This window comes from Sapajus apella, unplaced genomic scaffold, assembly GCF_009761245.1.
Source record: "Sapajus apella isolate SASKATOON/1434 unplaced genomic scaffold, GSC_monkey_1.0 scaffold9, whole genome shotgun sequence".
NCBI classification, from domain to species: domain Eukaryota; kingdom Metazoa; phylum Chordata; class Mammalia; order Primates; family Cebidae; genus Sapajus; species Sapajus apella.
The window spans coordinates 11,826,153-11,853,781 of NW_022436949.1; positions in this window are offsets into that span (position 1 = coordinate 11,826,153).

A 27,629-nucleotide genomic window follows, 5' to 3' on the forward strand; every position below is an offset into this window, starting at 1 on the left:
ATGATTATAATATATAATTAACATATAATATTAATATATTATTAATATTTATATTTCTAAAGATATTATTAATATTAAATATATTATAAAAATTATATTTATATTTAAAATATATATATGTTTATAAATATATTTATATATATTTATATATATGAATATCTATTTATTCAGTATATATATATACATATATATGTATACATACACACACACACATAAAAGTTTGTTGAGTATTAACTCACATGATTACAAGGTCCTACAATAGGTCATCTGTAGGCTGAGGAGCAAAGAGAGCCAATCTGAGTTCTGAAACTGAAGAACTTGTAGTCTGATGTTCGAGGTCAGGAATCATCTAGCACAGGAGAAAGACATAGGCTGGGAAGCTAAGCCAGTCTCCCTTTTCACATTTTTCTGCCTGCTTATATTCTAGCCACATGGGCAGCTGATTAGATAGTGCTTTCCCAGATTAAGGGCGGGTCTGCTTTTCCCAGCCCATTGACTGAAATGGTAATTTTCTTTGGAAGCTCCCTCAAAGACACACCCAGGATCAATATTGTATATACTTCAATCCAATCAAGTGGACACTCAGTATTAACCATCACAGGGGAAATCCTGACCCCTGAGAGTGCATAGATGCCCCAGTAGGTAGCCACAGCTGGGTGGCTGCAGCTGCGCCCAGGAGGGTGTGGCACCCACTCCTCCAACTTGGAAGACAGTGGGGCTGCCATCTGCTTCTTGTTCCCACAGGCTCCATGGAGTGCGCAGCCCTGGTGGTGCCTTCTCTACTGCGGCCAGCATCATGGCAGCAACTGCTCCATATAGACGACTTCTGCATCAGAAGCAATGTTAGGCTTCCTCATACTCTACCATAGCCAGAAATGCACATGTGCTAGAGCAGTGCTTTTTAAGATAATTTTTACAGGGCCACAGTGAGAAATAACTCTTATGTAACATCCCAGTAATTTCCAATAAAATATTTCTTATTATGCGCTAGGTACTAACTGTACAACTATTTTTGTAATACACTTAATGTTCACAATAAACCATGAATTTCTTTCAATTATTTTCCCCATATCCAGTAGAAACTAAAATCCAAACTTTCCAACTAGTAAGGGGCAGAAGCTGGATTAGAATCTAGGAATGAAGTATTCATAATCTGAGTTGTGGATTTGATGCAAAGTTTTATTAAGCAATATACATAAAAGTTTAAATGCTCAAGGTTTTAATCCGAGAAATTCCACTGGTAGTGATTTATTATCTAGATAAACTTACTAAAAGTTATATGTGTAAGATTAAACCATACAACCCTGTTTGCAATAACAAAACGCAGAAAATGACCTGATATAATTCCATGAAGAACTAGTTAAATGATTTGTACTGGTTAAATGATTTATTCAATAGAAGACCCCAAAGTGCTTATATGACAGTTTCTCCTAGATAGTGCTTATATTAAGTCATAATATCAAGTTTCCCGATAGCATATATAGTAAGATTCTATTTTAGAAAAAATTATGTGTATTGGCAAACGCATGAAGTTCTTGGAAGATTACACATAAAGTCTTGTTTTATAATACACAATTACCAAAGGTTGAGAACTTCTTTTTATATGTAGTGTATTTGAATTGTCACCCATAAACATGTTTGTGTGAACTTTTAATCGTGTAAAAACGATGATGCAGTTTAATAAGTCCCTGTCCCAGTATATTTGTACTGCTATAACAAAATACCATAGACTGGAAATTTATAAACAGTAGAAATTTATGTATTACAGTTCTGGAGGCTGGAACATCCAAAACCAAGGTGCCAATGTTTGAAGTTTGGTGACAGCTCCTCTCTGGTTTTCAGATGGTGCCTTGTTGCTATGTCCTTTAGAGTGCATAAATGCCATATCTTCACATAGTGAAAGAAGTGCAAAGGCAAAAAGAAACTCACTAGTTCCCTTAAGTTTTTTTAACAGTTCTAATGTCATTCATGAAAGAACCCTTATACTTAATCACCCGCAAAAGGCCTTATCTCTTAATACTGTTACATTGGGTCTTAGGTTTCAATATCTGAATTTTAGGGAGGCATATATATTCAAACTATAGCAGTTCCAAAACAGACTGTTAAAGAATATGAACTAAACTTACCGGTTTAATTTTTGCCCAAAATTTCAGTCCAGGTTCAAAGATAAGTGCCCATTTAACCGAATTATTACAGTAAGATATAATGACTTAGATTAAATATTGCCACCAGACTTACATAAAACACTCCGTAACTGCAAATATTTTTAAAGTAATTTATGTTTCTAAATTTAGGAAATAAGAAATTCAGTGCTGATGAACTACTACAATTATTTATAAGGTGGTAACATTTTTATTTAATAAAGTTCACAACAGATGTGTATTTTATTTAGTTGATAAACATCAAAGCAGAATGTTACCATAAGTTGCACTGGGATTCTAGATCCTGCTTTCTCTGGCTGTGAGAAGCCACTTGTGCACCTCTCTGCATGTCATATTCACTGATGACTCTTTGGTTGCTTAAAATCAACTGCAGGAAAATATACTCCATGATAATTAGGATGACTAGAAATCATGGCTCTCCCTTTTACTCCTAAAGGAGATATTGGTTAAATATTTCCCACAATCATCTGATTACGACCATGACAGAGCATGAAATCTGTAGATATACACCAAAGCTTTGAGTCCTGTTTGTGCCACTTAGGATGTGGGTAGCCTTTGCAGATCACCAAAAGCCTGAAAGTCCCCATGCCTTTACTGGGAAACAGTATTACACACTTTGCCGTCTAGGCTGTTTTATGGATTCAGTAAGTAAGATATGTAACATAGGCTACATGTAGTCTGCCATGCAGTAAGCTTTGAATAAGATTTAATTATTTTACTCTTATATTGTCCCTCTCCTCTCAAGTTTACTCTGGTTCCTTTATTTAGTTGTTTTGTGTTTTTTTTTTTCTATTATGGTAATTCAATGGAACAATGTAGAGAAAGTGAAGAAGTAGAGTGAATAGAACACTAATTATCTGACAGTTAATATATGTACCTAATAACTGCTGAAAATCTCACCTTATAAATCAACCATAACTTACTTCTTTTCGGATAATCATTTCTAAAAGGGGAAAGAAAATGTTCTTTCTTTTAGTTTCCATCAGCATTTTATATCTGCTTCATGTTCATAAAATGATAAATTATTGTAACTAAGAATGAGTTGTTCCTATGAAATTTTAACTTAAGAAATAATTACTAATAAAGGTTTGTTTAGTCACTGTTTATTTGCTGCTATTTAGCTAAGGAGAGGGCTGTGGTAGCTCTAGCAATGAATAGGTTGCCTTAAGTCCCAGAAATGTGATATTAGAAGAAATAGTAGGACTTGAAAAATAATTAAGTCTCCAGTAAGAAATCACTACATTTGTCAAAAATATATATTATGTAAATGTTACTTAAATTACTATGCAAATGTTATTTTGCATTTAAGTATATTTATGTATTCTAAAATTATAACCACTTTTGGTGAAAAAAATGACTATATTGATTTCCTGAAGACTATATTTTAATTTGTAAAATTATAAATATTATAGTTTTGTTGGTTCCCTCTAACTTCTTGGGGAGTTAGTTGTAATAAAAAAAGTTTCTAAATATATTTTAATAAAGTTACAAGTTAATATGTACAATTGAAATGATTTATTTAAATATTTTATCTAAAGTACTGAATTTTCCTTCAATACAAAAGTCCTTAATTCATAGATAATATAAATATGAAATACCTATGTCCCTCATTATTTTATAAGATATGAAAAAATTTACTAAACTCTGGTAGTTTTTTTATAGAAAAGAATTAATGTAGCTAATAATCTTTTCCCACACTAGCTTGCTCTTTATGTTCCTCTACAGAACCAGCAGCTGAGCCACACAAAGGACATCTTTGACAGATGAAGAACACTGATGCCAAGGTCTGAAATAAATTTTTTAGCATTAACATCTGTGTCTGTGCAAAGCTCTTGGCTGCTTTCTTCATTTGATGCTTGGATGGGGCTGTTAGATCTGTTGACTACACTGCTAACCATACTAATATCAGTTTAACAGGCTCTGGTGACCTGCCCACAAAATCAGACATTGATAAACTACTTTAAAAGTCCTATTTGTTGAAATTTGTCATTTTTGTTCCTCTGAATGACCTGTGCCCACAAGAATTTGTCCTCATTTTATGAAAGGCACTCTAAGAAAAAAAAAATCTACATTTTTCATGTAGAAGTAAAGAATGGTACAAAGCGCTCTTCCTTAAGATAATCTCAAATCATTCTCTGTATCTTTGGATGATTCTTTTTCGCATTGCTTCAAAAGTAAATTACTATAAACCAAATTTATTTCAGTATTAGGAAATTTATAATTTATAATTTATAACTAATTTATTATAAATATATATGATTTATTATAAACTATAACTAATTTATAATTTCTTATTGAATATCAGGCAACTACATTTTAAATAAATTTATTTTCATTATTATTCAAAGTTCATACATATTACTTTTAGGGATACAGGAGATATATTCCAAAATTTGCAACAAACTCAAACATTGACTAAATCAATTTGATCTGATCATATTACAGAGGTATTTTCATATATCCTGAAAAACCAAAATAATTATCATTTAGCCAAAAACATTTTAAAATATGTTGGCACAGACACATAAATATAGAAAATGTTTTTCCATGTTTTTGCTAGAATGTGCTCATTTAATATTTTAATAAAATGTAAATTAATAAGTATTTTTAAAATGGGTACTTTCAAAATTTTGTGCAAGTTTCTGAGTAGTATAAACATTTTAATCAAAATTGCTCAACACTCTGCAAGATGAAAAATCAAAGGTTTATATTAATGGTCCAATTCAGGAGAAATAATTTGCTCTAAAATATTTAACTGCTATTGGATTTTGTATGCAAGATAAAAGATCACTTAATGTTTCTGTTCAGGCCCAGATTTTCTTTTGTTCTGCACACTTATGTACGTTTTAGTTTCTTACATATACGTAGTAAACTGAGTTTTACTAATTTTACTAGATTTTTAAATAATAATCATAACAATGTGAAACACAAAAGAAAACACACACATACACATGCTTGTCCAGAGCAATTTCCCAGTAAAAATACCACTCCAATTTTTTTGTTATTTTATCCCATGAGTGTAATAGACTTATAAAATAATTTCATAAACTTTGAAGATTGTTACAACTGAACATTGTTATAAGCACACATTTGGTTCTTCTAAACATACATCTCTACCATAATTTCATTTAAAACAAATAAAAACAGTTGTTATTTTTCAAATCTAAATTTAAAAATATAACACAGTGATGAAGGAGCATGTTGTATATCTTAATCTAATCCCCAAAGACTTACTAGGCTTTAGCTTAAGTGCTATTCAAATTGGTTTTTACGTGCTTAAGTTATTTGAAAATATTGTCTTCCAAAGTGTGGAGGAATCATTTGGATGACATTGCAAACTTCTGATGCCAAGCTGGGAAAATTTCTTCCAAAGACAGCATCTGGTTATTTGGCAAAATCCACTGGTAGTTTTTCTGCACACCTAGGTCTGTTATATGGCTGGCTGCTTTTGAGGACCAGTTTCTAGTTTGCTAAAATGGAGGACTATATAAATCACTGAAAAACTCTGTGGTGCTGATTTAAGTACTAGTTTAAAAACTGAGGCTCCATATATGAAATAAGTATAACACTGACATCTGTATGCTGATATACTCTCACAAACAGCTGTTTCTGTAAGTGCCTGTGACTAGTTAAATATGTAGGATGAGTAAGCATATTATATATCCTATAAAAAAATTGTAAATCATTGATATTGTTTGAAAATATATCCTTCACACATTCAGAATTAATTAATGGAGACAGCAAACAGAAAAGAGTTTTTCAGGATCTGCTCTTTCTACTGATAATGCTATTGATGAAGTGAGCCAAAAAAAATTTCTGTGTGTGAAGTAATATTAATACTTTAGCATATTTCTGTATTTTCCAAATATGCCATATTTAAATATTGTTCTTCAGGATACTGAATTCATAATCAACAGAGCAATTAGAAGACAGAATTATTTTCTCTCTGGGTAATTGTAATTAACGTAATTCACTGATTTCTGATATAATGATAAATAAGATGGCATACAAAATAACGGTTAATTTATTAACATCTACCCCAACCCTTTTGGTAGTTAGCTCTTGCCTGAGTTAAAAATAAATAAAAATAATGAGAAAGTATATGAACACCATTTTGAAAATATTTTTATGGTAATAGTTTTCTTCACTAGTGTTTTATATGTAATCACTGAGCTTTTTCTCTTCAAGAGCAATTCTTCAGATTCCCCTGTAAATTAATTTACCCTTTGTTTGTTCAGTGTCTTATATTTATGAGAAACTATTCCAAGTCCTGGAGATAAAACTCAAATATCATAGTAGTACAAGGAGCTTGTACATTATAACATTGAAATGGGGATCAGGAAAAGAAGGAATAGCTAAAGAAGACAGCTTCAAAAATGTTGAAATGTAACCTAGTAAATATAGTTTAATTGCTAAGGAATCACAGATAATCAGCTAATTTTTCTTGATAAGTCAGGGAGAGTTTTAGTAAGAAGGTGCTGTTTGACCAGATTCTGAAATAATGTAAAAGGTTATAAAACTGAAAACAGAAAAATATTTGATGGAAAATTCCAGAAAATTGGAAAAATAAATTTAGAAGGATGCGTTGTAAAAGGATATGGTTATTCTTAAAAATTTTTCTGGCCGGGCACGGTGGCTCAAGCCTGTAATCCCAGCACTTTGGGAGGCCGAGGCGGGTGGATCACGAGGTCAAGAGATCGAGACCATCCTAGTCAACACAGTGAAACCCCGTCTCTATTAAAAATACAAAAAGTTAGCTGGGCATGGTGGTGCGTGCCTGTAATCCCAGCTACTAAGGAGGCTGAGGCAGGAGAATTGCCTGAACCCAGGAGGCGGAGATTGCGGTGAGCTGAGATCGCGCCATTGCACTCCAGCCTGGGTAACAAGAGCGATTCCGTCCCAAAGAAAAAAAAAAAAAATTTTCTTTTTTTTGCTACACACACACACACACACACACACACCCTGCCCTAGGAGAAAATGAATATTTCTCAGCGTAAAAGTAAATGGATAACATAAATTTAAACTTAATATAGGCATACCTCGGAGGTATTACAGTATAAATCCAGACCACAGCAATAAAACAAGTATCACAATAAAGCAAGTCACACAGGTTTTTTTTTTTTGTTTCATACTGCAGCCTATTAAGTGTGCAAAGGCATTATGTTTAAAAAAGTGTACATACCAACATTTAAACATTCCTAATGGTTATAAAAGGATAACAGTCATCTCTACCTTCAGTGAGTCATAATCTTTTAGCTGATTATGTTGTTGATTGCTGACTGATAACGTGGGTTATCAGTTGGGCTGAAGGTTGGGCTGTGCAATTTTTTAAAAAGGAAATCAATGAAGTGTGATATACTGATTGAGTCTTCCTTTCATGAAAGATTTATCTGTAGCATGCAATGCTATTTGATAGCATTTTACCCACAATAGAACTTCTTTTAGAATTAGTCCTCTCAAATGATACGACTGCTTTATCAACTAAACTTAGGTAATACTCTAAACCATTTTGTTATTATTTCAATGATGTTCACTGTGTTACTACCAGGAGAAACTTCATCTCAGCAATCACTTTATTTGTTCATCCAGAAGAAGCAACTTCTCATGCATCCAATTTTATCATGAGATCCCAGCAATTCTGTTGCATCTTCAGGCTTCACTTCTAATTCTAGCTCTCTTGCTATTTCCAACTCATCTGCAGTTATTTCTTTCACTGAAGTCTTGTACTCCTGAAATGTATCAAAGAAGATTAGGATCTGCTTCTTCCAAACTTTGTTACTGTTGATATTTTAAACTCCTCCCATGGATCACAAATGTTTATAATAGCATCTAAAATGGTAAATTCTTTCCAGAAAGTTTCCAATTGAGCTCAGACCCATCAGAAAAATCACTACCTATAGCAGCTAAAGCCTTACAGAATGTATGTATTGAAATACAAGGGATGAAATTTAAAATTACTTCTTGATCCATGGACTATAGAATAGATATTGTGTTCACAGAAATCAGAACATTAATATATTTATACATCTGCATCAGAGCTCTTGGATGAATAGATACAATGTCAATAAGCATCAATATTGACAGTAATATCAGGAAAGGAATCTTTTTCTGATTCAAAAGAGGGCTTAAAATAAATATTCAGTAAACCATGCTATAAACTGATGTGATGTTATCTAGGCCTTGTTGTTTCATGTATAGAGAAAAGTAGAGTAGAGTTAGTATAATTCTTAAGAGTCGTAGGATTTTCGGAATGGTAAATAAGCTTGACTGAGACTTAAAATCAATAGGTGTTTTAGTCCCTCATAAGACCACACTGAAGCCAGACATTGACTTCCCCTCTCTAACTATGAAAGGCTTAGATATCTCCTTCTAATATAAGGTTGTTTTGTCTTTCTTGAAAATTTGTTGGTTAATGTGGCTACCTTCTAAGATAATGTAACAATTATCTTAGCTCAATTTTCTGGATAACTTGCTGTAGCTTCTCCACTGGCATTTTTTGCTTCATCTTGTACTTTTATGTTGTAGAAAAGGCTTCTTTCTTCAAACATCATGGTTTAACCTTGGCTAACTTCAAACGTTTTGTTTGTATCATCCTTACCTCCCACAGCCTTCACAGAATTTAAGAGAGTTAGTGCCTTGCTCTGAATTAGGCTTTGGCTTCAGGAAATGTTGGGGCTGATTTGATTTTCCAGCCAGATTACTAAAACTTTCTCCATCTCAGCAACAAGACTGTTTTCATTCTCTTATCATTTGTGTGTTCACTTGAATAGTACTTTTACTTTCCTTCAAAAAGTTTTTATTTTTATTCACAACTTTGTTAACTGTTGGGATCAAGAGACCTTGCTCAGCTTTCCAAATGCCTCCCTCACTAAGCTTAATTATTTCCAGCTTTTTATTTAAAGAGAGAGATGTGGAACTCTCTTTTTCACTTGAACACTCAGAGGCCATGGCAGATCCCTACTATTAACTGTCCTAATTTTAACATTTTCATGTCTCAGGAAATAGGGAGTCCCACAGGGAGGAAGAGAGGCAGGGGATGACTGATAGGGCAGTCAGAACACACATAATATTTATTGATTAAGTTTGTCAGATTATATGGGCTAAATTAATGCCACCCTAAAACAATTACAATAGCAGCACTTTCAATAGATCACTGATTGAAAATTAGAGGATAAATGGAAGGACCCAGCACTCACCTTTTTCACAAAGAAGGATCAAAACAGTGAGTAGATAACTACCTGTCAAATAGACCTTCTAAGAGAAAACACTGGAATTCAGCAGAGAAGTGACTGGAAACCTCTGGAATACGAAAGGAGAAGGAAGTGAGACAGCATGCCTGTCTGGGAGTAGTCAGAAGCCAAAATAAACTACCCTTTATGGTGAAAAGGTAAGCAAGAGATATCCGGTGGTCCACATTCCCATTATGGACTCCAGCAATTCTAGTCATGCGGAGCTCTTTGACCCTCACAGGCTCTGATACTAGCAGATGAAGCTCCCTGGAGTCCTCACAAAGGCACTGGTCTGGAGAGGGAAATTGTGTTGGATCCCACACACTTCTTGAGACCCAAGAAACTGCAGCCTGGTGCTATTTGGAGAGCTCAGCTCCCACAAGACTATGTCCTGCCTTGGGATCAATAGTTCTACATCTCCACATTCCTAGAACTAGCCAGGCTGATGTCCTCCCACATCCAGCCAGGAAGCTACTTTCATTGCCACCAGCAATGGAATTGTTTGGGGGCCTGGAGATTAACTCACCCTGCCCACCACCACCACCAATGCCCATGCACATTGGCTGTGAGTCTGAAGACACACTTGCTTCTCCTACTACTGGTGCCACAATTACACAAATTATTCAAGTGCCTGGGGATGTATCTGCCTTGCTCATTCAATGCTGCTGCCTGCAAACATTGTCTGGGTGCCTGAAGATAGGCCCATCCTGCCCACCACCACCTGTCTATGTGCTTGCTGTCCAGAAGCATAAGGAATAGACCATCTATCTTGCCAATGGCAGCTATTCAAACCTCCTGGAGACCTGGGTACCAGCCGAACTACAATGCTGCATGTATCCCTGGTGTCTGTATATGTTACACAGTGGTCCAAGCGTTTGTTTACCACCACCACTGCTGGCACTGTGTGTACCCAAGCACCCTGTACAGGAAGTCCTATCCAGAGCAATCAGGAAAGAGAAAGAAAGAAAAGGCATTAAGTTGGAATATAGGAAATCAAATTGTCTCTCTTTGCAGATGACATAATCTTATGCCTAGAAAAACCTAAAGAATCTACCAAAAACTCTTAAAAATGATAAACAAATTCTCTAAAGTTGCAGCTTACAAAATCAACATACAAAAATTAATAGCATTTGTATACCTCAATGATAAGCTAGCTGACAAAAAATAATCTTATTTATAATAGCTACCAAAAAATCTAAGAATAAATTTAATCAAGGAAATGACAGACCTCTACGACAAAAACTATATTGTACTGATGAATGATATTAAAGAGAACACAAATAAAAAGACTTGTGGATCATAAAAATTAATCTTAAAATGATTATACTGCTAAAGCAATCTACATGTTAAAGGCAGTTCCTTTCAAAATACCAGTGAGCTTTTTTACAGAAATAGAGGAATAAAAACTATCCTGAAAGTCATAGGGAGTTTCAAAAGACCCCAGAAAGTCAAAACAATCCTCAACAAAATATACAAAACTGGATGTTTTTAAAATGTATTACAAAGCTGTAGTAACCAAAACAGCAGGATCTGTGATAATAATACACAAATAGGTCAATTTATTGCTTTGTTTCAGACATTGACTTAAGATTTTAAGAGTAAAAAGAAATCCTTTTATTGTTTGCTTGTCATGATAGAATTTGCATTAATTTACTTTTCAAACCATTTCATGAAATCTTTTGCAATTTAATACATGTTTTTCCTTATATGTGTTCTCTCTATACACACAAATGATGTTGATGTTAATTCACTTGATCCCAGTGATTATTTTACAATCTATATGTATATAAAATCGTGATGTACCATGAATATATACAATTTTTATTTGTCAATCATACCTCAGTAGAATAAAAAGAGAAGTCAAATTCAAAATGATCATATTTTTATAGCGTTTTCTAGTACATTACATTAAAGATCATTACATAACTAAATCTATTCAATATAAAATATTTTGAAACATATATTTTGTGTAGGAAAAAATTCATGTTCAGATGGTTAATGAAAATATACAATTAATATAATTTTAATATTTCCAAAACTTAAAAATTTGAATTCCACTTAGGTTTTTCTACTTACTAATTCATTTTGAATATTCTTTGTAAACAGTAGCAGTAACTATCGTAGCAGTAACTATCAAATTCTTTGTTAAGCACTTTACACATAAACACTCATTTAATTCTCCCATAAGCAATGAGGTAGGTACTTACATTTAATCTCCATTTTGCAGATAAGAAAATTGAGACATAGAAATGTCACCTAACTTGCTGATATTTGCACAGTTAACAGTAGCAGAGCAAGGATAAAACCCTCTCACTCCAGACTTTGTGGTCTTCACATTTACAGTATTACTTATTGATGGTATACAAATAACTACTCTTGAGGTTGTACTCATACTAGAACAAAATCCTGGTTTAGTTAAAGTTCATTTGGAAAATCCTTGTAACTTGGGAAAATTTTTCTATATTTAGTAAAAATCTTTTATCTTGAAATATTCATTTTTGAAACACACACACACAAGAAAATCAGTAATGCATAAAAAGCCTAAAAAATTAGTCCTGTACTCCTGAGAAATTTGTGCTTTTACTTTTTTATTTTAGTATGTGTCTTCTAATTGTTCAAGGAAAAAAATCACGATTTTTAATCTTGATGTATTCACTGATTTGGAAAATGTAAAGTGACTGGCTTGGAAAATTATTTAAAATGTCAAGTAGTTTATGTTTTCTGGGTTTTCTTATTGATTTTCCTGGGGTGTATTCATAGGTAATTACAAACTTTCAAATGTAGACAATATACTAGATCTTTACATTGAAACATCCCTCATAATACATGCAACGGGATTGAGGAGTGGGGAAAATTTATCAGAGGAGTAGAATTGTGCAATGTCTTCTCCTAGAAAAATAAAGAAAAATAAAATTACATTAAAATTTATGTCTTTATTTTAGATCTCTATTTCAACAAAAGAAGTTTGATGAACCACTTTTTCTTAATGTCAGTTATGTTTGTGTTTTTCTGTTCTTTAAAATAAAACATAATTCCTTCAGTCCTTAGCTTACTAAAATTTTAATATTTTCATGAGAATACCTTCAATTTAAAAATCAGAATTATTGGCTGGGTGTGGTGGCTCATGCCTGTAATCTCAACATTTTGGGAGGCTGAAGAAGGTGGATCACCTGAGGTCAGCACTTTCAGACCATCCTGACTAACATGGTGAAACCCCATTTCTACTAAAATACAAAAATTAGCTGGGCATGGTGGTGGGCACCTGTAATCCCACCTGTACATGGGAAGCTGGGGCAGGAGACTCACCTGCACCCAGGAGGTGGAGTTTCCAGTCAGCCAGGATTGTGCCACTGCAATCCAGCCTGGGTGACAGAGTGAGACTCTATCTCAAAAAAAAAAAAAAAAATTAGAATTATGAGATAACCGCATCTTCCATTTTATACTAAGCAGCTTATAGAGGGAACATTATTTTATTTTCAGGAAAATTGTTTGTTATTCTTATTAGTTTTGCTTGGTGGTTGTTACTATATTTGAGAGCAAATAAAGAGGAATGAGTGAATATTATACTCATTAAAATAGTAGCTCAATATATAGGTCAGCCTGTGATTGATTATATGATGAAAGTACGGTAAATTCTCATTGAATCGCATGAACTGATTCTTGGAAACTGAAACTTAAAGCAAACTTAGGTGTAACACACCAATTTTGCCATAGGCTGGCTAACTGATATAAATAAGACTTAAGTGTGTATGCCATATTTTTGGTCACAAACGCAGCATCAAACTTTTAAATAAAGACTCAAAATACTTCTAATTTGAAATATGAAAAAAAATGTAAGATATAAATACATTTAAGGTAGAGTAATAAAAATTATTAAGAAATTTATTTATAATTTGTAATGAATCAGCAAGTGATAGCAGTCATAGTGGTAGTGGGTTCAAGAAACACATGTTTACAAAGTAAAAGTTTAAAGGAGCACACAGTTCAAACACAAAGAATTACAAATATGGCAGGCTGACAGCACTTTTGTACTACATGATTTATTATTATGCATTTGGATGACTATTGTATACTTTATATATTTTTATTTCATTATCAATCATATCCATTCATTTTGATTTTTAAAATTATACTTTTAAGTTCTGGGGTACATATGCAGAATGTGCAGGTTTGTTACATAGATATACATGTGCCATGGTGGTTTGCTGCATCCATCACTCTGTCATCTACTTTAGGTATTTCTCCTAATGCTGTCCCTCCCTTGGCTCCCACACCGCTGGTCAGGTCCCAGTGTGTGATGTTTCCCTCCCTCTGTCCATTTGTTCTCATTATTCAGCTCCCATTTATGAGTGAGAATATGAGGTGTTTGGGTTTCTGTTCCCGTGTTAGTTTGCTGAGAATGATGGTTTCCAGCTTCGTCCATGTCCCTGAAAAGGACATGAACTCATCCTTTTTTATGGCTGTCCATTCATTTTTCAACCCACTTATTACAGTTCAGGTTCTCAGGTGTCTGGATCCTATTCTTAAATATCAGGGGCAAGATCAGAACTCACCCTAGACTTGAGACTGTGCTTCCCCAGCATGCACTCACATACACACATCCCACACTCACTCAGACTGGAACCACTTAGATAGGTCAATTCACGTACATCTTTGGTGCGTGGGAGAAACCAAAATACCTGGAGAAAACCCCCACAGTCATGGGGACAGCATGCAAGATCCACATAGACAGTGTTCCCCTCTGCTAATCAATTTTCCTTTTCTCATAAACTTTATAACAAAATGACCTTGAATGAAAAATTACTATTTGAGGACCTGCTGTATGTTATTTTGAAATAGCAAAGGATAATGTTTTCAAATCAAATGTAAATAGCATCATCAGCTTGAAGATTTTTTGATCTTCACAAAGCATTAAAAAAATCATTCTTTAAATATATCCATATTATGGAAGTCAGTTCATTGTAAATGTGTCATTTCCAGAGTGTGCGGATTTAAATATGTATCAATGGTATTTATAATGATTTGTCTCAGACATCAAATGAATTAACTTTGACAGATTGTAATTGGCACAACTGACACCTTTGTTGCAAGCAGACCTTCTGGCTGCATTCATTAGTAAAGTCCTTCAGCAGACACAAAATTTCTTACACTCAGTAAAATAGTGTTGCCCTTTAGTTAATTATCTTTTTAATTATGGCTTTATTTTGAAATAAAGAATAAACAGTAAAAATAGTAACCACAATAGCTCTTTTTGACACATTCAGGTCCTAAATCCGATTATGAAAATGGGATTTCTTTTCTTTCTATAATTCCAATACAATCTCACTACTACATTGTAAAAACATCTTAAATTACTAATATTGGCTAGAGGCAGTGGCTCACACCTGCATTCCCAGCATTTTGAGAGACTCAGATGGGAGGATTACCTGGATCCAGGAGTTGGAGGTTGCAGTGAACAATGATTGTACTGTTATACTACAGTCTGAGCAACAAAGTGAGACCCTATCTCTAAAAAAATGATGATAATACTAATAAATGACTAATATTGAATCAGAAGTGAATAATCTTTTCATAATTTTTTTCAATTCTAGAACTAAAAAAATATACTAACTCAAAATGTATTGATATTTATAATTTTATCTCAATTAAAATGACAAAAAAGGCCCAGGTATGTAATATTATTAAACTAACTGTATTTAGATTGCATTGTTTGACACTATTATTATTTCTACAGCTAAGTCAGTGTCAGCCAAGATAGTCTTAGAAACTAAATAATAATGATTTTTAAAAATCATACAAACTCTTCATCTGCAATACCAACTCAGGAAGACTCATATGGCCAGTCTTGGGTTACTCTCAGTGTAATATATATATATAATATATATTCATATTTGCTTTGCAATATATATATAATATAAATATATATATAATATATATATTATAGTTATATATAATATAATATGTTATATTGCACAGTGAATGCTAAGCTCAATACACGACAGTTCAAAAATGCTTGTGAAGGTTGGCTCACACCTGTAATACCAGCACATAGGGAGCCCAAGGAGGGTGGATCACTTCAGTCTGGGAGAGTGAGGCTGGTGCCTGGCAAACATGGTGCAAACTATATCTACTAAAAAAAAATAAAAAGTACAAAAATTAGCCAGGCATAGTGACTAGACACCTGTAAGTCTGTAATTCTAGATCCTCAGGAGGCCAAGGAATGTGAATCACTTGAACCTGGGAGGTGGAGGATGCCAGCAGCCAAGATCAGGCTGCTGCACTCCAGCCTAGGTGATGGAGTGAGACGCTGTCTCAAAAAAATAAAAAATAAAAAATAAAGCTCACTGAACTGATGTTTTAAAGAAAAACTCAACCTAGCCATAAATAACCTTAATAAGCATATAACTTCATAAAACCTCAATGATTAGCTTATAAATTTCAATAATTAATTGTGAATAATGCTGGATTAGTGGAAATGGTGCTGTTTATGTTTTGCAAGTGTGCCTCACTGCAATAGAGACCCCAAATTTTGTAAAAAAAACAAATTATGCTATTCTCTTTTATTTCTAAATAGAGAACATTATAATAAATTCATGCTTTCCAGAAAGGTTTGGTAAAATCAAATCCTATCTTTCATTGCTAAATAAGAAAAGATACAGTCATAGGTATACTATCTTTCTTAATGAAGCTTTATGAAGTTTATGATGTTATAATGTTTAGTTGAAATATGTATTATATATTTAAATGTTAGTTTAACTCTTTGATGGCATATTTTGATAAGATCATGTGACAGCGGTGAAGAGGAGGCCACTGATAATACGAAATTGAGAGATAAGCATAAATATAATTTAGTAGAAATAGTAAGTCTTAGTAAGCAAAATGTTCAGTGCTTGACTTCCACTCCAAAAAGTGCTACCTATATGAATTTAAGTCATTTATTTCAATATCTATGAGAACAGCAAAATTGGAATCATATATATTGTTGGTGGTTTGGAAGGGAAATAAAGAAGTTACATGCTCACACACATATATATATGTATATAGCTGTTGAGTACTGGTATCTAAAATGGGAAAGATTCCCTTTCTCCTCACAGAGCATGTGATAAGGGTGAGGCTCTCTTTTTCATTGCCCTGCTGCTCAAACCTCTAGAGGAGCATACAGAAGGCAAGCTGTGGGGCTCAGATTCCACAGCAGTGTCTAGGGGTGAATATTTATAGCTGAAGCCCCAGTGTGCAGGTGTTACAGGGTGCTACTTCAGTTTTGCCGTCTATAGGCAGCTTGTGTTAACCAGCTCAATTAGACCCTCTATCTTGTTGCAAGGACAGAGGGCTTTCTGTATCTTGGGCTCTTGCCTTGGTGTACCAGAAGAATCAGAATACACGTGGGCTTGGAGAATGAGACTAAAGTTTTATTGAGTGGAGGTAGCTCTCAACCCAAGGGGGAGCCAGAAGAGAGATGGTTTTTCCCTGGAGTTGGGCCGCTTGGCAGCTCCCCAGCTCTCCTCTGACCGCCTTGGCCAAAATCCACCTTGTTCCACCAGTTGATGGCCTACTGGCACGCTGGCATCTGTCGGTGTGCTCTTCCACGAGCGCACTCCCAACGTCTTCTCAATGTCCAGCTGCTTGTCGCTTCCTCCTCCTCCTCCTCCTCTTCCTCCTCCTCTTCCTTTTGGAGACAGTCTCGTTCTGTCCCCCAGGCTGGAGTGCGGTGGCGATCTCGGCTCACTGCAATCTCCTCCAATGGGGTTCAAGCAATTCTCCTGCCTCAGCCTCCCGAGTAGCTGGAACTACAGACACGTGCTACCACACCTGGCTGATTTTTGTGTTTTTAGTAAAGATGAGGTTTCACCATTTTGGCCAGGCTGGTCTTGAACTCCTGACCTCAGGTGATCTGCCTGCCTCAGCCTCCCTAAATTCTGGAATTACAGGCCTGAGGCACAGTGTCCAGCCCAGCTGCTTGTTTTCTTCCATCGATGTGCTCCTCTCCCGCCAGCAGCTTCTGTCTCCGCCTTGCTAGGGTCTCAGGTTTTATAGGCCAAGGAGGGGGACCTGGTGGGCTACGGTGGTCTTGGAAAATGCAACATTTGGGCATGAAGGCAGAAATGCCTGTCCTCACCTAGGTCCTTGGGGGTAGAGACATAGCCAGGGACCACTCTCTCCTCTACCCAGCGCTTCCCTTCCCCACTTCCATATCATTTAACGTGACCACGATCTTCCCTTCCGAGCACTCCTTTATCATATCCAGGGATATGGTAAAGTCCTGGTTTACCTAATTGGATATGCCAATTGAAGGGCTTTAGCAGTCCCTCTATCAAGTACTGTCATAACTCAAATAACCAATTTTGGTAGAAAACCATAAATACCCATAATGCCCATGAAACAAAAACTCACTGGCACACACACTGTATTTTTTTTCTTATGTAAACCTTGCCTTGCCTTTTGCTTTTGAAAGGTGACAGTCACAAATCATTAATCTGATTAACATTTAAGTAAATCTGACCTGCATTTCTAACTACTATATCTGTATTGTTCTCTGTCAGTTAATTCTGAAAATTTCACAGATCTGCCTACATGACTCTCCATTATGGTCACAGAAACAGGCATCTTGAGTAGACACTTCATGCACACTTAAGCCCTACTGTTGAGCCTCTTTTTGTGACAATAAGTGATTTTGCTTTCATGGATGAATCTGATATGCTTTACATATATGTAGGTCCATGTATGCTTTATATATATGTAGGTTGATGACCAGATAGATAGATAGATAGATAGATAGATAGATAGATAGATAGATTGATTAAAAAAAGATAATCTGGCATTTATTGCCCAATTGATGGCAATGAAGATTTGTTTTAATCATCTGACCATCTGGGCTCTGTCAGGAGGACTAGCAGGGGGAACAGATTTTCTGTAATGAGCCAATCATCAATTCAGAATCTAGTTTTCTTTAGTTTTATCAATTTTGGTTGTCTTTCCTGTTTTGCGGATTCCTGGAATTAGGTTACTTATTGTTAAGCTACTGGATTACAAGACAATAGTTAAGTTAGGCTTTTAGCCTTTGTCAGTTCTGAGTTTAGGAAATTCTTTATATCATTTCCTGAGATATTATTCTGACAATTGATATAATGCTTTTGGAAATTATTCAATCATAAGAATTTATCCATTTTACAAGGATATCTTATCCTTATAACATATCCATACTATAAAAAGATCTAATTCAAATTAGAAAAAAATTACTTTAAAATTTTAAGAAATTGAATTTTGTAAACACAAAAGTGAAAAATTTAATGATTTGTGTAACAAGTGTGTAAGTGAGCCTAAGTCTCTTTGGAATAAGAACAGCCGTGGAATAAAAGGATTATTTTTGCTTTGACATTTTTTAAACAGCTTTATTGAAGTATAACCAATATACCATGCAATTCACCTACTTAGACATTTCAAGTCAACAACTTTTAGTGTATTTAGAAGTCTGTCACCACAAGCACTTTAGAATATTTTAGTTACCCCCAAAAGAAACTCCACACCTCTTAGCTCTTATCTCCAATTCCTCTATCCTTCTAGTTCTAGGCAACAACTAAAGCACTTTCTGTTTGTACATATTTGTCTATTTTGTATATGACATATAAATGGAATTATAAAATATATGGCCTTTGGTGACTCTATTCTGTTATGTAGCATAATGTTTTCAAGTTTTATCCATTTTTAAGCATTCATTCTTATTGCCAACTATAACATATTGTCAATATAGCACATTTTGTTTACTCATTCATCACTTAATGTATTTTTGGGTTGTTTCCACATCTTGGCTATTATAAATAAGCTATTATGAACATTAATGTACCAATTATTTATGGTAATGTGTTTTCATTTCTTTGGGGTATAAACCTAGGGGTGGAATTACCAGATCATATAGTAACTGTGTTTAAATATTTGTGGAAACACCAGACTTTTCCAAGGGCCTGTACCACTTTACATGTCCACCAGCAGCATATGAAAATTCCAGTTTCTTTACATCCTTGCCAACTCTTGATATTATCTGTCCATTTGATTATAGCCATTCTAGTGGATGTGAAGTGGTATCTCATTGTAGACTGGAAACACTTGACATCACAAAAAAGCAGATGAGTTTTAAGTACATGTTTTGTATTTCAAAAAAGCACAAAACTTCTTCTCTCAGAAAAGTTACCACAGAAAAGTTTCACAGAATTACATTCAATAAGAGAGGAAAAACTTTGCAACTCCAACACTGTGTTAGCAGACCTTAAGCTTCACCCAGTGGTTACAATCACAATATATTAGATTAGGATTAAGGAAAACAGTATATAATGTAATAGCTGCAAAATCAGACATAGTTCCCTATTTGGCTCAGGGTTTTAGAAATTTCTCCTGCTTTGTAGATGTGAAATATTTTCTAAACAAAACAATAGGAATACATTGCTTCATCTTCAGAAAACATATCTTAACTTTAAAATAGTTTATATTTTGAATGGCAAATAAAGCCTGACTATAAATATGCATATAAACACAGAGACAGACACACACATATATAATAATAAAATTATAGCATTTTCAGGAATAATAAATATTAATTTATTTTTAAAAAATATGATAGTGCTTTAAAAAATGTTCAAGCCATTTCTGAAGCCCTAACTGAAAGGAAAAATATATTTACATTTACTTGTATTGTGACTGCATTTATGCATGCGTGCGCGCGTGCGTGCGCGCGCGCGCGCGCGCACACACACACACACACACACACACACACACACACAGCTATACGTTAATTGGCCTTGATTGCTAAGTCACAAAATGAGAAGTGAAAAAATTCAAATCAGTCAACCAGATAGATAAAAATGCTTTAAAAGCCTCTGCACTTTTAAACAAAATTTGAAAAATTTTAAATAACGATTATATAGAGAATATATACATATATATATACACACACACAGATATGTTTTTTAAGTAGTAAATTCAAAGTAGTTAGTGCATTTTCTTATATAATATGCCGGATAAGGTTAATATATTTCACAGTGAAAGTTACGAATGTATTAAGTATTGTTATCCATAATTATTAACTATATTATAAAAAGTATAACATACATTTATCTTTGTGAGTTTAATTGCTTATGTTTAAATAATTGTGTAAATTAATAACAGAAAGTTTATAAATGTTGACAAAATAATCGCTAAGCATATTATTGGTCTTTGAGTGTATTTTGTGCTTTTTTATGTTTAAAATATTTTAATAAATGTTTTTCATTTTTAGAAAAGCTAATGTATCTAATATTAAATTTAACTTAATAATACAATTATAAATATTAAATCCTATAGAACTATAATACTTTTAAAGCTAAAATTAATGCTATACTAACAAGTAGATGTTGTTAAGTGCTACTGTACTTACAAAAATGTCACTGTAGGCTAGCTGAATGTGTGTGTGTGTGTGTGTGTGCGCGTGTGTGTAATCTTTAGACACCTTTTACTGGTTTTGGATTTTATGTTCAAATTTTCTATGTAGGAATAAATTTTCTCTGGAAGCAATTTTTAATGTTAATTTTTTAGGATAATAAATCTTTTAAAGAATTTTTGGCAATTTTGATAATCCTCAGATGGCCATTCATATCAAGTTTCCCTCCTTTCCTTATTCTAGAAAAGATCCTAAAATAACTTGTATTCTCCATATATTAATTGGATTAGCCACAATATTATCTCATTGAAACAGATGAAAGTAATCCCTTTTTTGATTTTTAATTCTAAATAGTCCTTTTATTTCATTAATATTTCCTTCATGCACATACTTTTTAAACTATTGACAAAGCACTTTCCTCTATATTTTCTTATTTTGGTAGTGATGACAATGCACACAAGGGCAGGAAAATAAACCTTGGAATCCAAGTGGCTCTTTAAGTGTGTCACTCGGCAGGTAATACAGGACCATGAAGCCATTTGTGTTTTTTTGGTCCATTTTCTTTCTTAATTAGCTATCACAGCAACACCATTTTTTTTTTGATATTCTTAAATATGTTAACATATTTTCTCACTGTTTTCATATAAATAAGATAATATTGTAAATGCTTTTACCCAAGAACAGGGAATTCATGACAATTTTATTTCCTAATTTTACTTAATCCGATAGCTAGAGAAAACCCCTCTTTGGTGCATGTAATAGTGCTGACAACTAAATTAATAAAAGACTCAGGAGGCTGTCAGTCTCATTTTGTAATATATAGTTTCTTCAGTTGAAAAAGGATTATCTCTAGAAATATACTCTGTACCTCTTGAAAGAAAGACATGCTGCCATTAACTGTGTTTACCACCTTCTTTACCCATTACCATAAATGCCACTTCAATATAGATCAGCAACTTTATATTTTCTGATAAAGGTGAGTTTTCAGTGTAATATCTATACAAACTCAAAGCCTTCCCTGTCATTCATTAATTATTGTTTTTTAAACAACTCGTGTATTATTTGTTGATGACATACATCACAAACCATCAAGAAATTTTTGGGGGGGATTTGGATAAAGATTTTGAGACAGGATAAACTTTGCTGAATTTACTTTTTTGTTTTCTATGAACGAACAATGTTTGTAACTTTCTTAAATATTAGAAAATCACATAAATAATAATTTAAATAACAGTATAGTAAAATAAATATCTTATTAAAGATATTCCAATACTACAGAAAAATTCAATTATTAACATCAGAGCACATATAAATGTACTATTTTAGAACCTAAAATTGTCCTACAGTTGACTACCAACAAGAGATGGATTTTATCTCTGTGTATATAATAATGGTATATATACAATTAGACATTATGAATCCAAAAGGAATTTTGCAAATACAACTATCTGAAGCCACACAGTGAAAATATATTTACATTTCAAATGTTTCTTATGCATAGCAATAAATTTTGGCATTGCAAACACACCCACTTGATAACATCTAAGTAGATATCTGGTCCACTCATGCTCAAGTAACCCCCTCAATGGCAGGAGGGATTCTTTTCAAATTTACAAATATATTTTCAGAGAAATGTTACCCTAGAGGCTGAATGATTGTCAAAATCTTATTTTACTTCTAAGTAAATTAACTCTGAAAAAAAAATAAGTAAAGTTGCTGACTACCAGATACCTCCAAGTAAAGGACTATTTGAAAATTTTACTGAGTTGTTTAAATAACAAGCCTTTCATATCTTAGTGCTAGATTCTAAATTTTCTGGTTATTTGACATTTTCTTCATCAAAAGCTACTTGTTTTCTCTTGGAAAAAATATATATTGATTTTGTCTTTCTCAATTTGAAAATACCTTCAATTCTGTATTGTGTTAGACAAACTCATCTTAGACATGAAATGTGTAATAACTGTGCAAGGTCTTCTGATTAGTAAGAAATGTTATTGCCCCATTATCCTCAAATCTGGAGAATGAAAATGAAATAATGGTATTTTAAAATCAAATCTTTCCAAAACTTTTATAAGAGAGTTCTTTCCCTTGGTTCAAAGTCTTAATAATAGTGGTATCTATACCACAAATCTTCACAATTTTCTACTATATAAAGTAGAATACCCATAGACTTGTTTGCTTATTTTGCTGGTAGACTCTACCCATTACATTTCATTTTGTCCAATATTGTATATATTGAAATGATAATAATAAACACAGCCATGTATTCAACAGAAGAAAGCTTTATTTTCAAAAGAAATATACCTAGGCACATTAATTAAGACTGCATAACCAAGATTTGGTATATTAGAAAAGACATCAACAAAAGAGATCTTTGGATTTATTTGTAAATGGCTAAACCAGTCTTTTTTAGGCAACACTATTTTTAAACCACTGAGTGTGCACTCATGGATTTATATTGCCCATTATAATCAAAGATAGATATCTTATAAAGTGATCTTTGATGTTATAATTGTAATTATTTTGGGGAGCCATGAACCATGCCCACATAAGTTTGTGATAAATGTTAACTGATAAATGTTATATGTGTTATCACTACTCCACCAATCAGCCATTGCTCCATCTTTATCTCTCTTCTCAGGGATCCATGCTAGCATCTGTTATTCTGGTCTTTTTTATAATAGTGATTCTAATTTGAATGAGATAATATCTCATTGTGGTTTTGATTTGAATTTTCCTAATGCTTAGTAATGAAGAAACATTTTTATAAACCTGTTGGCCATTTGTATATCTTATTTTGTAAAATATCTACTTACGTCTTTTGCCTAATTTTAATGGCATTAGTTGTTTTATTACTATTGAGTTGAGTTCCTTGTATATTCTGGATATTAGTCCCCTGTTGGAGAGTACTTTGCAAATATTTTCTCCCATTTAACAGATTTCCTCTTTACTCTTATATTTCCCTTGGTGTACAGAAGCTTGTAATAAAGTATTTCACAATGAAAATATAAACACTGTTTTTTTAGACAATGCTAGTGCATACTTAATAGAGTATGAAAGAGTACAAACATAACTGTAATATGTACTAGCAAACCAAATTATTTGCGTGTCTGTTTTATTGAGGTTTTCTGAAACTGAACCTGCAATATCTCTGAGTATGTATGCTTGTGTTTAACAAAAAAAATTTACTTATTTATATTTCTTGAGGAGTCTGATGTGGTTAAGCTACCAGATGTGATTGAAGACACTAGAGTTCTTGTTTTACAGAATGATTTCTTTGTAGATGACATTTAAAAAATGGAAAAACATTCCATGCTCATGGATAAGATGAGTCAACATCACTAAAATGAGTGACACCCAATCTACAGATTCAATGGTATTTCTATCAAATTACCAGAGTTATTTTTCACAGAATTAGAGAAAACAGTTCTAAAATTCACATAGAGCTGAAAAAGAGCAAGAAGAGCCAAAACAACCTAAAAAAAAGGGAAAACCCAGAGGCATCAAATTACCTGACTTCTAATTAGAAGGTTATAGTAACTAAAACAGCATGATACTGATACAGAAATAGACCTATACGTCAATAGAACAAAGACAGAACCCAGAAATGAAAGAGCATACCTACAAACAACTAATCTTTTACAAAGTCAACAAAAATATGAAATGGGTAAGGGCACCTTACTCAATAAATGATGCTGGGAAAACTGGCTAAACATATGAACAAGAACAAAACTGCATGCCTATCTCTGACTGTACACAAAAATTAAGTGAAGACTGATGAAAGACTTAAATGTAACACCTAAAACTATAAAAATCCTAGAAAGAAACTGAGAAAATACTCTTGTGGACATTTGCCAAGGCAAAAAATGTATGACAAAGACCCCACAAGCAAATGCAACAAAACCAAAAATAGACAAATTGAACTTAATTACATTGAAAGCTTCTTCACAGCAAAGTAACAAAAAACAGACTAAACAGACAACCTACAGAAAGGGAGAAAGTATTTGCAAACTATGCATCTAACAAAGAACAGGTATCCAAAATTAATAAGAATCTCAAACAAATCAACAAGGCAAAACAACCCATTGAAAAATAGGCAAATGATATGAACACGTGTCCAACAAACATATAAAAATGCTTAATGTCACTAATCAGAAGAGAAATACAAATTAAAACCACAGTGACATATCATCTCACACCAGTCACAATGGCTATTCCTAAAAAGTCAAAATACAACAGATATTGGCAAGGATGCAGAGAAAAGAGAACACTTATACACTGTGGGTAAGAATGTAAATTAGTTCAATCTCTATGGAAACAGTATGGAGATTTCTCAATGAACTAAAAATATAATTACAATTCCACCCTGTAATCTCATTACTGGGTATTTACCACCCCCCCCCAAAAAATAAATGATTTGATAAGGAAAACACCTGCATTCATATGTTTATTGCAGCAGTATTCACAACAGCAAAGATGGAATTTTTGTGTTCATCAATGGTTGGCTGGTTAAGGAAAATGTAGGTCATGCATGTAATCCCAGCATTTTGGGAGGCTGGAGCAGGTGGTTCACATGAGATCAGGAGTTTGAGACCAGACTGGACAACATGGTAAAACCCCTTCTCTACTAAAAACACAAAAATTAACTGGGATGGTGGCACACGCCTGTAGTCCCAGCTACTCAGAAGGCTGAGGCAGGGGAACCTCTTGGACTCAGGATTCTGCAGAGGTTGCAGTAAGCCTAGTGAGACTGTCTCAAAAAAAAATGTATAAAATGTTTAATGGTATTTCCCTATCATATTTCCTGTTATATTTTTTATTTCACTGTACCTGAAATGTTAATTTTCTCTTTGTTACTAACATTATTTATTTCTGACTTATCTTAATCATTCAGGTCTTATTCATATAATTCCATATAATAGAATCTTTAACTATGTTGTCCAGTGTATATTAAATAACAATTGCTTTACAGGCTTTGGGCCTCAGAGACAATTAGGCAATGAACATTCTGTAAGTTGTTGCCTTCACAATTCATATTTGAATAGGATATATTTTAAATTTGCTGAAAATTGAACCTTTCCAAATAGGTGAGTACATGTCAACTTTGAATACAGGAGTTAGGGATGCCAACTCTCCACATAGTCAGAAATCAGTGTATAACTTTGGACTCCCCCAGAACTGAACTACTAATAGCCTGCTGTTGACTAGAAGCCTTGTTGATAGCATAAACAAATAAAACGTATTTTATATATTACTTACATAATATACTGTATTGTTACAATAAAGTAAGCTAGAGAAGATAAAATGTTATTAAGAAAATTCTGTGGAGAAGAAAGAGGAGGATTGGTCCTGCTGTCTCAGGGATGGCAGTAAATCTGCTTGTAAGCACACTTGCACAGTTCATATCCATGTTTTTCAAAGGTCAACTATTTCCTGCTTAGGTTAAGTGTCCATCAGTGTACTATCATGCCTCAATTCGAGCCTTCAACTCCTTTTGCCTACTTTATAACCCCATTTCTTTTACTAGTTCTTGAAGTATTTTTCTGTACTACAATATATGCAATGGTTATATCCATTTTCCTGAGTCAACTTTGATATTTTGTTTTATATGCTATATCTAACCATCAATCAGTCTGTTTAGTTTTATTTCTAAATATATCTAGTCTCCTTTTTTACTCCTTTAGGGGCCTCTATTGTAGTCTACCAATTTATCTTTCTGCATTAACTTTGACCCCTCTGTAAACCATGCTAACCAGTATAGCAAAAAGAATTGTAAAAAAGCAAAACTGAATATGTAATCCCCTATTATAAAACCTTGCATTGTATTCTCTTATCATTACATAAAGAGCAATGCACTGTACATGGCCCATATTCTTCTCTGTAACATGAATTCTTTCCATTTTCTCACTCATTATGCATTTGTGCCTCCTCTCTACTGTGCTTTAGACAATGATTTTCAATTCCAGTTTCCTTTCTGTCCCAGAGTTACAATGTACTTGGAATATTCTTCTCTCTCCTCATTATTCTCCATACTTCCCTCCTCATTTTTCTTCATATTTCTTGTTCTTTCTTAGGTTCCCAAATCAAATGCCATTTTTTTCTTTTAACTTTGAAAAGGAGAGTTTTATTTCTAATAAATACTGCAAGATGTCCATTCTGACAAGCTGGGAAGCATAGTCTCTGGTTGGAAGCCAGAAACAGACACTTGGAGGGAAAGGCAAAGGGAACATAAATTTATGCTAAGCAGGTTGGCCAAATATACATATTTAATAAATTATAGGAGAAATCACAAATACTTATGAGAGCAGAAATGTGCACCTATGCAGTTGAGTGTCATGCCCCTCTGTTGGTCCCATGTTCAAAAAAATGGCAGCATTTGCATGATCCAGTGGTGAAGTTTCAGGACCTTAGATGTTAAAAGGCGAAGCACAGGACGCAAAAACCCTTCTTAGGCACGTTCTCTGTGGACTGGCCATAACCACTCCGTCCTCTGTTATCAGACAAAAAAGCGGGACAGCATCAGGAGATTGGGATCAGTGGTGGAACCTTTGGAAAGGTCTGTTTTCTGTGTCGCACCGGTGGAACCTTTGGAAAGGTCTGTTTTCTGTGTCGCACCTAGGGAAGAAATTCTAATGGCAGTTAGTGAGGGACGGACTATAAATAAGACATGCCTGACCTCCCATCCTGGGTCATGTGGGAGAACTCCGTTTTCAAGGTTACTCTGGTGCTCCCTTGGCCAAGAGGAGAAATGCCATTTCTTTAGAGAAGTCTTGAAACTGGATAGTACTCACCTAAAGACAATCACTGCCATTACACTTACAGTAGTTGGCC